This window comes from Stenella coeruleoalba (genome assembly GCF_951394435.1).
Source record: "Stenella coeruleoalba genome assembly, chromosome: 2".
Lineage (NCBI taxonomy): Eukaryota > Metazoa > Chordata > Mammalia > Artiodactyla > Delphinidae > Stenella > Stenella coeruleoalba.
The window spans coordinates 60,907,162-60,919,602 of NC_137147.1; the positions used below are offsets into that span (position 1 = coordinate 60,907,162).

The following is a 12,441-nucleotide window of genomic DNA, read 5'->3' on the forward strand; positions in this document are numbered from 1 at the left end:
TATGATTCATGCACTTTTCTGTGTCTATTATGCTTTAATAATTAACACACTAGAAACATATCTACAAACTCTATGCCTTTGAAGGAAAATTGTGTACATCTCTCGTTCACTTTTCGGATTTGCCATCATTACCTCTCCCCAATGAGATATCTTAATTTCTGTTACCTTATATAGAAAGGAGCTTTGTTTTAATTAATTCTCTTGGTATACTATTGCACAGGATACCCACATTTATGTAACTGTCATTTTAGGTTAGTTCCACACTAGATCCCAAAGAGAAACTTTGAAAAGCCAGTAACTTGTTATCGTGAAAGTTATCTGGGGAAGGAAAAAAAAAAAAAAAGAAAAACCTCCTTAAAATGTTGTTTTGTTTGGCCCTTTGTTTTGGCTCACCTTTGTCTACTACCACTGTGATTTAATCTGCATAAAATGTTCAAAGGAGCTTTTCAAAAAGCCTGTTCTTGTGGAAAGTTTTTTCTTTCTACGACATCCTGTCTAATAATGCTGTTATCTTGTGCTTATCCAGTTCCTTTCATCCATGGAGCTTAAAGTACTTCACAAATGACTGTCGGGTGGTGTCACCTTCCAGTCAGCGAAATGTGGGCCCAGAGACATTGTGAACCCCCCAAAATTCTAACAGTACCTTTGTACAGGCATGGCTCAGCGTGCCTAAAGAAGCACACATTCTTTGCCAAAACTTACAAGTGTGAGACCTGAAATACAAAGCGAATGAGTGACTCTCAAGGGCAGAGTCAATCATAGCTTGAGCCAGGACCTGAACCCTCCAATTCACCGCCTCTTAAGGGAAAAGCAAACAAACAAAAACCTACACCCTTGAATATATGCTCAGCTGCAGAACTCTTGTAACAGGAAACAGGGGAAGATGCCGAAATCACGCCCAGAAAGAAGACCGGAGGACCCCACGATGCTGACCTTCGAGGGAGCCCCATCACTCCCGGCCGCACGGGGCCAACCTTCACCGGGTGCAGTTTCTGCGCGGCCCCTTCTCCAAGGAGGCTACGGCCGGAAATTCCAGCTCTGGCCTCAACCCACTCCTTTTCTCCGGTCGCCCAAACCTCCCACCCTGCCCGTTTACCTGAGATGCGCCCCGCACCGCCACAGGAGCCGACTCTGCGCGCTCGCCCAGACTTTCTCAGGCCCGACGCGCAGGCACCACGTCAACCAATCGACGCTCACTCGGATCCTCCCAGCCGGGGCTCTTCCGTGCGGGAAGGTGCGCTCGCCTGCGAACGTCCCCACGGGCCGCGACCGGGGAGGGAGCCAGCCGCCAGCCGCGCGAGGGGGCCCAAGGGGAGCAGAAGCCGGAGCAGGCGCCGGGCGGGGGCAGGCGACGCGCACCGGGCATGCGCGTGCCGCACCACTAGGGACGTGGGGCGGGGCGGGGCTCTGGGCAACTGAGCGAGCTTGGGAAGTCTTCGCTGGAGTTTCAGGAAGTAAGAAGGCGGTGTTAGTAGTCTCCCCTCGGCTGCTACGCAGGGCGCTACGGTTGTCAGGTCTGAGACGACGGACGCATTCTGTGAGAGTAAAATATTCTCTAGACAAAACCTAATGTGGTTAGAGGGAAACGGCGTGCTTAAAAACGTGTAACGTGGCCTTAACTTGAGCGTTGTCGAGTCTCCACAGGAGCAGGCGGAATTGTGGTTTCCGGTTTTGTTTGTGTGTGTTTTGGGGTGAGAGGGACAGTGGGAATGGGACCCCAGGGAGAGAAGAGGGCCGTGCTGGGAAGGGATGGTTGAATGAAAAAGGCCGCAGTTGGACTCCAGTTGGATGAGCAAAAAGCAATACCTAGCTCCTAGACAAAGAATGCTTCAGACTAAAACTTGGAGATGGTTAACTTTTGATTTAAGTACTTAAAAAAGAGATATGGATACTTAACGTTCAATATATGGATTCTTTAAGACAAAATGTTGAGCCTTCCAGAATTAAAAAATTAAGTCCTCAATTCATGTACCTCCCTGTTGAAACAAGAAAGGACTATAGCTGATAGTAATTCAAATGTGGTTTTCTTGCACTACAGATGAGTATTTCTTTTACGAATGTCACGTTAACTCCTTAAGACACCACATAGTTATTGAGCACATACTATGTGCCAGGGACTCTCTGGGTTTGCATAATAAGCAATAATGATGATTTCTTACACATCCCCGAAGAACAGGCATAATATGAAGTGTTGACAGTTTCCCAAGTTACTGGTTAAAGTTAATGAAAGGAACTTACACTTTAGTAAAAAGAGTAGTGAAAAAAAAAGAAAACATGAAAAAACTGGATGTAAAGTTGGAAGAAAATAGGTTATAATATTCACAAACTCTTGGTTATTATATTGTAATGAATGCACAGTGCTCTGAAGAGGTTTTTTGTTTTTAGATTCATGCATTTTTCTTTACTTCAGTAAAGAAATGCATTTTTCTTTACTTCAGTCAAAGTCTGAATCAGATATTTATGGACAATGCATTTTTCTTTACTTTGAAATGAATTTTTCTTTACTTCAGTCAAGGTCTGAAATTTGAAATGCATTTTTCTTTACTTCAGTCAAGGTCTGAATCAGATATTTATGGACAAAAAGTACCATAAAAATATATGAGGCAGAAGAGGAGTGATATAGATTGTCAGAATAGATGGCAAGGGTACCCTAATAAGAAAAAATGATTTGTGAAAAGGTTTAAGGCCAACTCAAATTTATGTAAAAGAAAGGAGGCAAAGTTGCTTTTTCTAGCTAAGGAATAACAAGAAATAAGGGGGGATAGTGACCACAACACTGAGAAAAGTCAAATAATGAATTTATAGGTTAAATTTAGAGAACATGCATATACTATTTTTTTTGGGGGGGTAAAGGTTCATTAACCCTAGTTTTTTAAAACTCATTATCTGGATGCCAGAAGTCTCCAGGGTAAGGAGAAAATCCATGTTTTCTTTCCTTTTAGTAACATGTTTTTTCTTCCATTGTTTTTATTCAGTGAGTGCAAACATTATGCCTTTTCTCCTTAGTCCTTCCTCCAACTTACCTGAGGTTACTCCTTAATGTTCTTTTCCTGAACTTTTCATACCAAAAGAGCTAATTTTTTCTCAACCGCCTTCCACCACCACCATCACTCACATGTACATTTTTCATTCTCTATATGCTAACAGTTGCCAGTCTACAAGGAATGAAAGGCACCAATTAGAGCTTTTCTTCTCAAGCTAATTATCAAAGATGTTGTCTATGTCCTTATCCCTCCTATAAGTTGGATAAGTATGAGAGGGTAAAGAAAATGAACCTCTTTTTTATTACAGAGAGCAAAAGAATGTCAGATTATGAATACCGTCAAGTTCACAAATATCATCAGCCTCCCACAATGTGCCAGCCACCACCAATCAGTTGTGGAAATGAAATAATGAATAAAAACTATGCACACAAGTAGCTGAGAATGTCATGTGTATTAGTCAGGGTTCTCTAGAGAAACAGAAACTATAAGATTAGTTAGATAGATAGATAGACAGATTTTTATTGTAAAGGGTATCTTGTTTTAATTTGCAGTTCTGAGCTTAATCCTCTCCTGATCTCAGTATCTATTTATCTTCCACCATTCTCTTTCTTATGTACCTAATAACAGAACTTCAAAATACATAAAGCAAAATGTGCTAGCACCACAGAGAGAAATTCACAATTAATATAAAATTATAGTCAGAGATTTCACACTCATCTCTCAAAAATTGATAGAACAAGCAGACAGAAAATCAGTAAGTATATATAAGACTTGAACAACACTATCAACCACAACTCTATTAACCAACTTATCTAACTGACATTTATAGAACACCTATTAACAGCAGGATACACTTTCTTTTCAGGTCTGCATAAAATATTCCAAGACAGACCATAATCTATATCATAAATACAAATTCATTTAAAGGGATTCAAATCAAGAGTGACATTAAGAAGATGGCAGAATATGCAACTCCATACCCTCCTTCTCCCATGGAAACACAAACTTAACAATAATACGTGGGCCAATTGTCTTTGTGAGAAATCCAGAAACCAGTAAAGTGGGTCCTGCACCCAAGGTTAGTGTGAAACCAACTGCATCAATGCCTAGTGGGAAATCTTGCGGCACTCACTTGCAAGTGTTCCACCCCCAATATAACATGATTGGGAGGAAACCCTCAACTCCCATCTTCTCACTGAGGAGAGAAAGGAGTAGAACACATGTCCAGTGATCTGAATTTTCTAGAAAGTGCCTGAGTGACTGGTTTCTATCTTGCCTGAATCTAAGTATTGACAGGAATGGGTGGCCAGTTTGGGGCTGCTGAGAACAAAAGCAATCAATGTGCCCCAGAGTCCACCATACTACAGACAGAAGCTAGGTGGAAGTCCAGTACTACAGCTTACTACTGCACCACAGAGGCCACAGTATTGCAGACAGGTGCCAGAGGGAGATCCTGAGTAGAAACTGGCAAAGCTCTTCAATTATTAGATTACATGCATAAGCCCAAAGTGGTCACATCTCCAGATAAGGCTTTAAGAGGTCTCCAGGATCTCTAGCTGGATTGATTGTAGAAAGTCCTCCCTGTATGAAACCAGACCACAAAAACTGGAGAGGTGGCTGATTTTTCAAATGCTAAAGTCCCAACAGAGGATGACAAGCCATATAAAGAAACAGGGGAACATGACCCATTGAAAGAAATAAATTAAATTTGATACCTACCCTAAAGAAATGGAGATACATGAGTTACCAAAGAATGCAGAATATCCATCATATGGATGCTCAGTGAATTAAAAGAGAGCACAGATCAATAACTGATGAAGTCAGGAAAGCAATACATTAACGAATGAGAACATTAACAAAGAGGTAGAAACTATGGAGAGGACACAAACAAATCCTGAAACTGAATTCTTCACCAGAGAGAGAAAGAATCAGTGAAATCGAATACAGGACTTTCAAAATCACTTAGGCAGAGGAACAAGAAGAAAAAAGAATGAAGAGAAATGAAGAGAGGCTAAGGGACTTGTGGGACACCATCATGTAGAATAGCATAAGCATAATGAGAGTCCCAGAAGGAGAATAAAAAGAGAGGACAGAGAGCCTATTTGAAGAAATAATGACTGCAGACTCACCAAATCTGAGAGAAATGCACATACAAATTCAGGAGGCTCAAAAACTCCAACTAGATAAATGTAAAGACCCTCACTGAGATACATTATAATCAAACTATCAAAAATCAGAGACAAAGAGTGAATCTTGAAAATGGCAAGAGAGAAACAACTTGTCCTGTACAAAGGAGCTTCTATTAGATTATAAGCAGATTTCTAAGCTGAAACTTTTCAGGCTAGAAGGGAGTGGAATGATGAATTCAAAGTGCTGAAGGAAAAAAAAAAACCTGCCAATTAAGAATACTATATTCTGCAAAATTGTCTTTGAATAACAGAGGAGAAAAAGACTTTCCCAGATAAATAAAATCTGAAGGAGTTCATCACCACTAGTCCTGCCCTACAAGAAATGCTGACAGAAACCATTCAAGTTGAAGTGAAAGAATGATAACACAAAACCGTATGAAAATATAAAACTCCCTGGTAAAGGTAAATTTATAGACAAATATAGAATCCTACAGTATTGTAATGTAGATGCATCAATCACTTTTAAATGTGGTATAGAATTTAAAACATGAAAGCACGAGAAGTAATTACCGATCTGTGTTAATGGATATGCAACATAAAAAGAAGTCATCTTCTGTGTGTGTCAACATAAAGGGTGGGACAGAGATGTAAAGGAATAGAGTTTTTATATGCAATTGAAATTAATTTTTTATCAGGTTAAAGTAGATTGTTACAACTTTAAGATGTTATAGGTAATTGCAATGGTAACCACAAGGAAAATACATAGAATATGCATAATGGGGAAGGAGAAGGGAATCAAAACATGTCACTATAAAAAAATCAATGAGACATTTTAAAATGACAAGAATAAACAAAGGGATAGGAAAAAAACCACAAGACATACAAAAAGCAATTAAGAAAATGGTGGGACTTCCCTGGTGGCACAGTGGATAAGAATCCACCTGCCAATGCAGGGGACATGGGTCCAGAAAGATCCCCCATGCTGTGGAGCAACTAAGCCCATGCGTCACAACTACGGAGCCTGCTCTCTAGAGCCCATGAGCCACAACTATTGAGCCCATGTGCTGCAACTACTGAAGCCCACATGCCTAGAGCCCATGCTCTGCAACAAGAGAAGCCACTGCAATGAGAAGCCCGCGCACCACAAGGAAGAGTAGCCCTCACTCACCACAACTAGAGAAAGCCCGCATGAAGCAACAAAGACCCAATGCAGCCAAAAAAAAAAAAATATTAAATTAAATCTTTAAAAAAAAAAGGAAACGACAATAGGAAGTCCTTCCCTATTAGTAATTACTTTAAACGTAAATGTATTAAACGCCCCAATTCAAATATGTACATTGGCTAAATGGATGAGGAAACAGGATCAACTATGTGTTGCCCACAAGAGACTCCTTTTAGATCTAAGGAAACACAGGTTAAAAGTGAAAGGAAGAAAAAAGATATTCCATACAATCAGAACTTGCAGAGAGCAGGAATGGCCATACTTGAATCAGATAAAATAAACTTTTTATTTATTGTTATTTTTATTTTTAAAATTTTTTGCTGTGTTGGGTCTTCGTGCTGCACGTGGGCTTTCTCTAGTTGTGGCAAGCGGGGGCTACTCTTTATTGCGGTGTGCGGGCTTCTCATTGCGGTGGCTTCTCTTGTGGAGCACGGGCTCTAGGCACATGGGCTTCAGTAGTTGTGGCTTGCGGGCTCTAGAGCGCAGGCTCAGTAGTTGTTGCACATGGGCTTAGTTGCTCCATGGCATGTGGGACCTTCCGGGACCAGGGCTCGAACCCATGTCCCCTGCATTGGCAGGCAGATTCTTAACCACTGTGCCACCAGGGAAGTCCCGGGTAAAAAAGACTTTAAGATAGAAACTGTCACAAGAGACAAAGATGGACATTATATAATGATAAAAGTGTCAATTCACCAGCAAGATGTTACAATTTATAAATATACATGCACCTAACATTAGAATTTCTAAATATATGAAGCAAACATTGACAGAAGTGAAGGGAGAAATAGATTACAATATAATAATAGGAGACTTTAATACCCAACTTTCAATTAGAGGTAGAACAGCAAAACAGAAGATCAAATAAGGAAACAGAAAACTTGAACAACACTATAGACCAGTTCAACCTAACAGACATATAAACAACACTACACCCAACAATAGCAGAATACACATTCTTAAGCACACATGGAACATTACCAACATATGTTAGGCCAGAAAACAAGTCTTAACAAATTTAAGAAGTTTGAAATAATATAAAGTACCTTCTCCAATCACAGTGAAATGAAACTAGAAATCAACAACAAGGAAAACAGAGAAGTCCACAAATATATGGAAATTAAATAACTCACTATTAAATAACCAATAGGTCAAAGAAGAAATCACAAGAGAATTTAGCAACTATCTGGAGACAAATGAAAATAAAACTACAACATACCAAAACTAGGGGATGAAGCAAAAGGAATACTAATTGGGAGGTTTATAGTAGTAAATGCTTACATTAAAAAAAAAAGATCTCAAGTCAACAACCTAACTTTAGACCTCAAGGAACTAGGAAAAGGAGACCAAAGGAAACCCAAAATTGAAAGAAGGGCAGAAATAATAAAGATTAGAGCAGAGATAAATAAAATAGAATAGAAAAACAATTTAAAAAATCAACGAAGCCAAAGTTGATTTTTTTAAAGATCAACAAAATTGATAAGCCCTTGCATAGGCTAAGAAAAAAAAAAGACTCATAATTAAATTAGAAATGAAATAGGAGACATTATCATTGATGTCACAGAATTTAAAAGGACCACAAGAGACAACCAGAAACGATTATATGCCAACAAAATGTATAACCTAGAAGAAGTTGACAAATTCCTAGAAACACACAACCTACCCAGATTGAATTATGAAGAAATAAAAAAATCTGAACAGACCTATAACTAGTAAGAAGATTGAAGCAGTAATCAAAAACCTCCCAACAAAGAAAAGTTCTAGACCAGATGGCTTCACTGGAGAATTCTACTAAACATTTAAGAATTAACACCAATCCTCCTCAGAATTCCAAAGAATTGAAGAGGAAAGCACACTTTCAAACTCATCCTATGAGGCCAGCATACTTTGATACCAAAACCAGACAAAGTCACAAAAAGAGAAAACTACAGACCAACATCCCTGATCAACAATGATGAAAAAATCCTCAACAGAATACTCCCAAATTGAATCCAACAGCACATTAAAATGATTATCTACCGTCACCAAGTGGTATTTTTACCTGGAATGCAAGGATTTTTCAACATACAGAAATCAATCTATAATATACTACATTAACAAAACAAAGGACAAAACCCACATAACCATCTCAATTGAAACAGAAAGAATTTGACAAAACTCAACACTCTTTCATGAAACAGGGACTTTCCTCATGTTCCAGAGGGTAAAACTCCATGCTCCCAATGCAGGGGGCCCAGGTTTGATCTCTGGTCAGGGAACTAGATCCCACATGCATGCCACAACTAAGAGTCCGCATGCCGCAACTAAGAATTCCACATGCTGCAACTAAGAAGCCCACATGCCCCAACTAAGAAGCCCACATGCCCCAAAAAAGAAGCCTGCATGCTGCCACTAAGAAGTCCACATGCCACAACTAAAGATCCCACATGCTGTAATGAAGATCCCGCATGCCACAACTAAGACCCAGCGCAGCCAAAATTAATTAATTAGTATTTTTTTTTAAAAAAAGACTCAACAAAACTAAGAATAGAAGGAAACTATCTCAACATAATAAAAAGACTATAGCAAACATCATGCTCAGTGGTGAAAGTCCGAAAGCTTTTCCCCTAATATCAGGAACAAGGCAAGGATGCCCACTCTCACCATTACTATTCAACATAAAACAGGGATTCCTAGTCAGATCAATCAGGCAAGAAAAACTAATAAAAGACATCCAAATTGGAAATAAAGAAGTAAAATTAGCGCTCTTTGCAGATGATATTATTTTATACTTTGAAAATCCTAAAGGTTCCACAATGAAGCTACTACAGCTAATAAACAATTTCAGCAAGGTTTTAGGATATAAAAATCAATGCACAGAAATCAGTTATGTTTCTATACACTAACAATGACCAACCTGAAAAGGAAATTAAGAAAATGATTGCACTTACTATAGCATGAAAAAGGATAAAATAATTAGCAATAAACTTAGGTAAGGAAGTGAAAGACTTGTACACTGAAAACTATAAAACATTTTTAAAAGAAATCAAAGAAGGTACAAATAAATGGAAAGACATTCATGCTTGTAAATTGGAAGACAATATTTTTTAAATGTCCATACTACCCAAAGTGATCTACAGATTCAGTGCAATCCCTATCAGAATCTCAATGGCATTTTGTACAGAAGTAGAAAAAAATCCTAAAATTCATATGGAGCCACAAAACCCTCTGAATAGCTGAAGCAGTCTTGAGAAAGAAGAACAAAGTGGAGGCCTCACACTTCCTGAATTCAAAACATACTACAGACAGCTGTAATTAAGTGGCATTTTCCATGTCTCTTCACATAGTCTTCCCTCTGTGCATGTCCGCCTGTGTCTAAATTTCCCCTTTTTATAAGGATACATCATATTGGACTAGGGTCACCCTAATGACCTCATTTTAATTTGATTACTCTGTAAATACCCTATTTCCAAATAGGTCATATTCTGAGGTACTGGGGATTAGAACTTCAACTCATCTTTTTTAGAGGACACAATTCAACCCATATCAATAACTTGAGAAACCTGAAAATGAAAACACAACATACCAAGGTTATGGGATGCAACAAAAGCAGTGCTCAGAGAGAAATTCATAGCTGTAGGTGACTATATTAAAAAAGAAGACATCTCAAATCAATAGCTTAACTTTTACACTTTAAGGAATTACAAAATGGAGAAAACAACCAGCAGAAGGAAAGAAATAAGATTACAGCTGAGATGAATGAAATAGAGAATAGGGGAAAAAATAAAATTAGCTAAACCAAAAGTTGGTTCTTCAAAAATGTTTTAAAATTTTCAAAACTTTAGCTATATTGACTAAGAAAAAAGAGAGAAGATGTTAATAAAATGAGAACTGAAAGTGGGGACATTACTACTGGCCTTACAGGAGTTGAAAGAATTATAAGAGAATATTATGTGCAGTTGTGTGCCAAAAAATTAAATAATTTAGATGAAATGGAGACATTCCTCAAAATACACACTACCCAAACTTACTCTAGAATAGAAAATCTCAACAGACCTACAAGTAAAGAGATTGAATCAGTAATTAAAACCATTCCAATAAAAACAAGTTCAAGACCAGATGGCTTCACAGATGAATTCTACCAAACATTTAAAGAATTAACATTGATTCTCCTCAAACTTTTTCAAAAAATAGGAGGAAATACTTCCTAATACATTCTATGAGACCAGCATTTCCCTGCTACCAAAGCTAGAAAAAGATATCACAAGAAAACTACAGACCAATATCCCTTACAATGCAAATATACTAGCAAACCAAATTCAAAAGCACATTAAAAGGATTACACTCCATGAACAAGTGAGATTTATCTCACTTTTGAGGAATAAAAAGGTGTTTTGACATAATAGAATCAATCCATGTAGTACATCATATTAATGTAACAAAGGAAAAATACCTACATGATTATCTCAATAGATGTAGAAAAAGCATTTGACAAAATTCAACCTCCTTTCATGTTAAAACACTGAGCAAAATAGGAATAGAAGGAAACTTCCTTAATATGATAAAAAGCATTTATGAAATATCCACAGGTAACATGTTTAATGTCAGGAACAAGACAAGAACACCTAATTTCATCACTGCTATTCAGCATTGTACTGGAAGTCCTAGAGAGAGCAATTATTCAAGAAAGAAATAAAAGGCCTCCAAACTGGAAGAGAAGTAAAACTATCCCTATTTGCAAAGGAAATGATTCTTTGTAGAAAAAAATCACAAAGAATCCACAAAACAAATTAATACATGAATTCAGCAGAGTTACAGGTTACAAGATCAATATACAAAAATCAGTTGTGTTTCCATATACCAGCAATGAATTATCCAAAAGGAAATTTTTAAAAATTCACTTACTACAGCATCCAAAGTAATAAAATACCTAGTAATAAATTTAACCAAGGAAGTGAAAGGTTTGTGTACTAAAAACTACAAAGCAAGTTGAAAGAAATTAAAGATAATTAAATGGAAAGGCAGTCCATATTCATAAATTAGAAAACTTAATATTGTTAAGATGGTACTACTGTGCAAAGTGACCTGCAGCTTCAGTCCAATCCCTATCAAAATTCCAGTGGCCTTTCTTGCATAAATCAACAAGCTGATCCTCAAGTTCATATGGAATTGCAAGGGCCCCCAAATAGTCAAGACAATATTGAAAAAGAAAAGCTGGAAAACTTACTTGTTCTGATTTCAAAGTTTTCAAAGCTATATTAAACAAAATAGTGAGGTACAGGCATAAGGATAGACATATTGATCAACGAGAGAGCCCAGAAAGAAACTCAAGTATCTATGGCCAATTGATCTTCGACAAGAGTCCCAGGGCCATTCAGTGGGAAAAGAATAGACTATTCAGCTTTTGAATTTCATGAAAATTAAAAACTTGTGCATCAAAGGACATTATCAAGAAAATAAAGAATGGAAGAAATATTTGCAAATCATATATCTGATAGAGTTTAATATCCAGAATGTACAAAGAACTCTTACAGCTCAATAGCAAAAAGACAAACAACCCAGTTAAAAAATGAGCAATGAATGGGCTTTAATAGGCATTTTTCCAAAGAAGATATACAAATGGCCAACAAGCACATGAAAAAGATGGCTAACTTCATTGGTCATTGAGGAAATGCAAATCAAAGCCACAATGTGATACCACTTCACATCCTCAAACCAACAGTGATGGCTTCCAGTAATTCCACTTCTATGTATATACCTAAGAGAAATAAGACTTGTACACAAATGTTTATAGCAGCATTATTCATAATAGCCTAAAGGTGGAAACAATCCAAATGTCTATCAACAAATGAATGGATAAACAAAATAAACAACATACAATGGAATATTATTCAGTCATAAAAAGGAATAGAGTACTGATACATCCTACAACTTGGATGCATTTCTAAAATATGGTGCTAAGTGAAAGAAGTCAGACATGAATGTTTACATATTGTATGATTTTTATATGAAACTTTTATATGAAACATTCAGAATAGGCCAATCCATAGAGACAGAAAGTATATCAGTGGTTGCCAGAAGCTGGGAAAGGGGTAAATGAGGAGTGATTACTTAAAGGGTATGAGGTGTT

The 12,441-nt window shown here is 37.5% G+C and overlaps 2 protein-coding genes across 9 annotated transcripts in view; one reads left to right on the plus strand and one right to left on the minus strand.

The window, feature by feature from the left end:
• The window catches only part of MIPOL1 (mirror-image polydactyly 1), a 299,590-nt gene extending 298,354 nt beyond the window's left edge, over window positions 1–1,236 (minus strand). For both annotated transcript variants that reach the window (XM_079912918.1, XM_079912919.1), the window contains exon 1: window positions 1,097–1,236. The gene's annotated coding sequence lies outside the window, so the exon portion shown is untranslated. The remainder of the gene's footprint in view (window positions 1–1,096) is intronic.
• The window catches only part of SLC25A21 (solute carrier family 25 member 21), a 533,965-nt gene continuing 522,622 nt past the window's right edge, over window positions 1,099–12,441 (plus strand). For 6 of the 7 annotated variants that reach the window (XM_079912925.1, XM_079912920.1, XM_079912921.1 and 3 more), the window contains exon 1: window positions 1,099–1,454. The gene's annotated coding sequence lies outside the window, so the exon portion shown is untranslated. The other variant, XM_079912928.1, reaches the window with a different exon arrangement.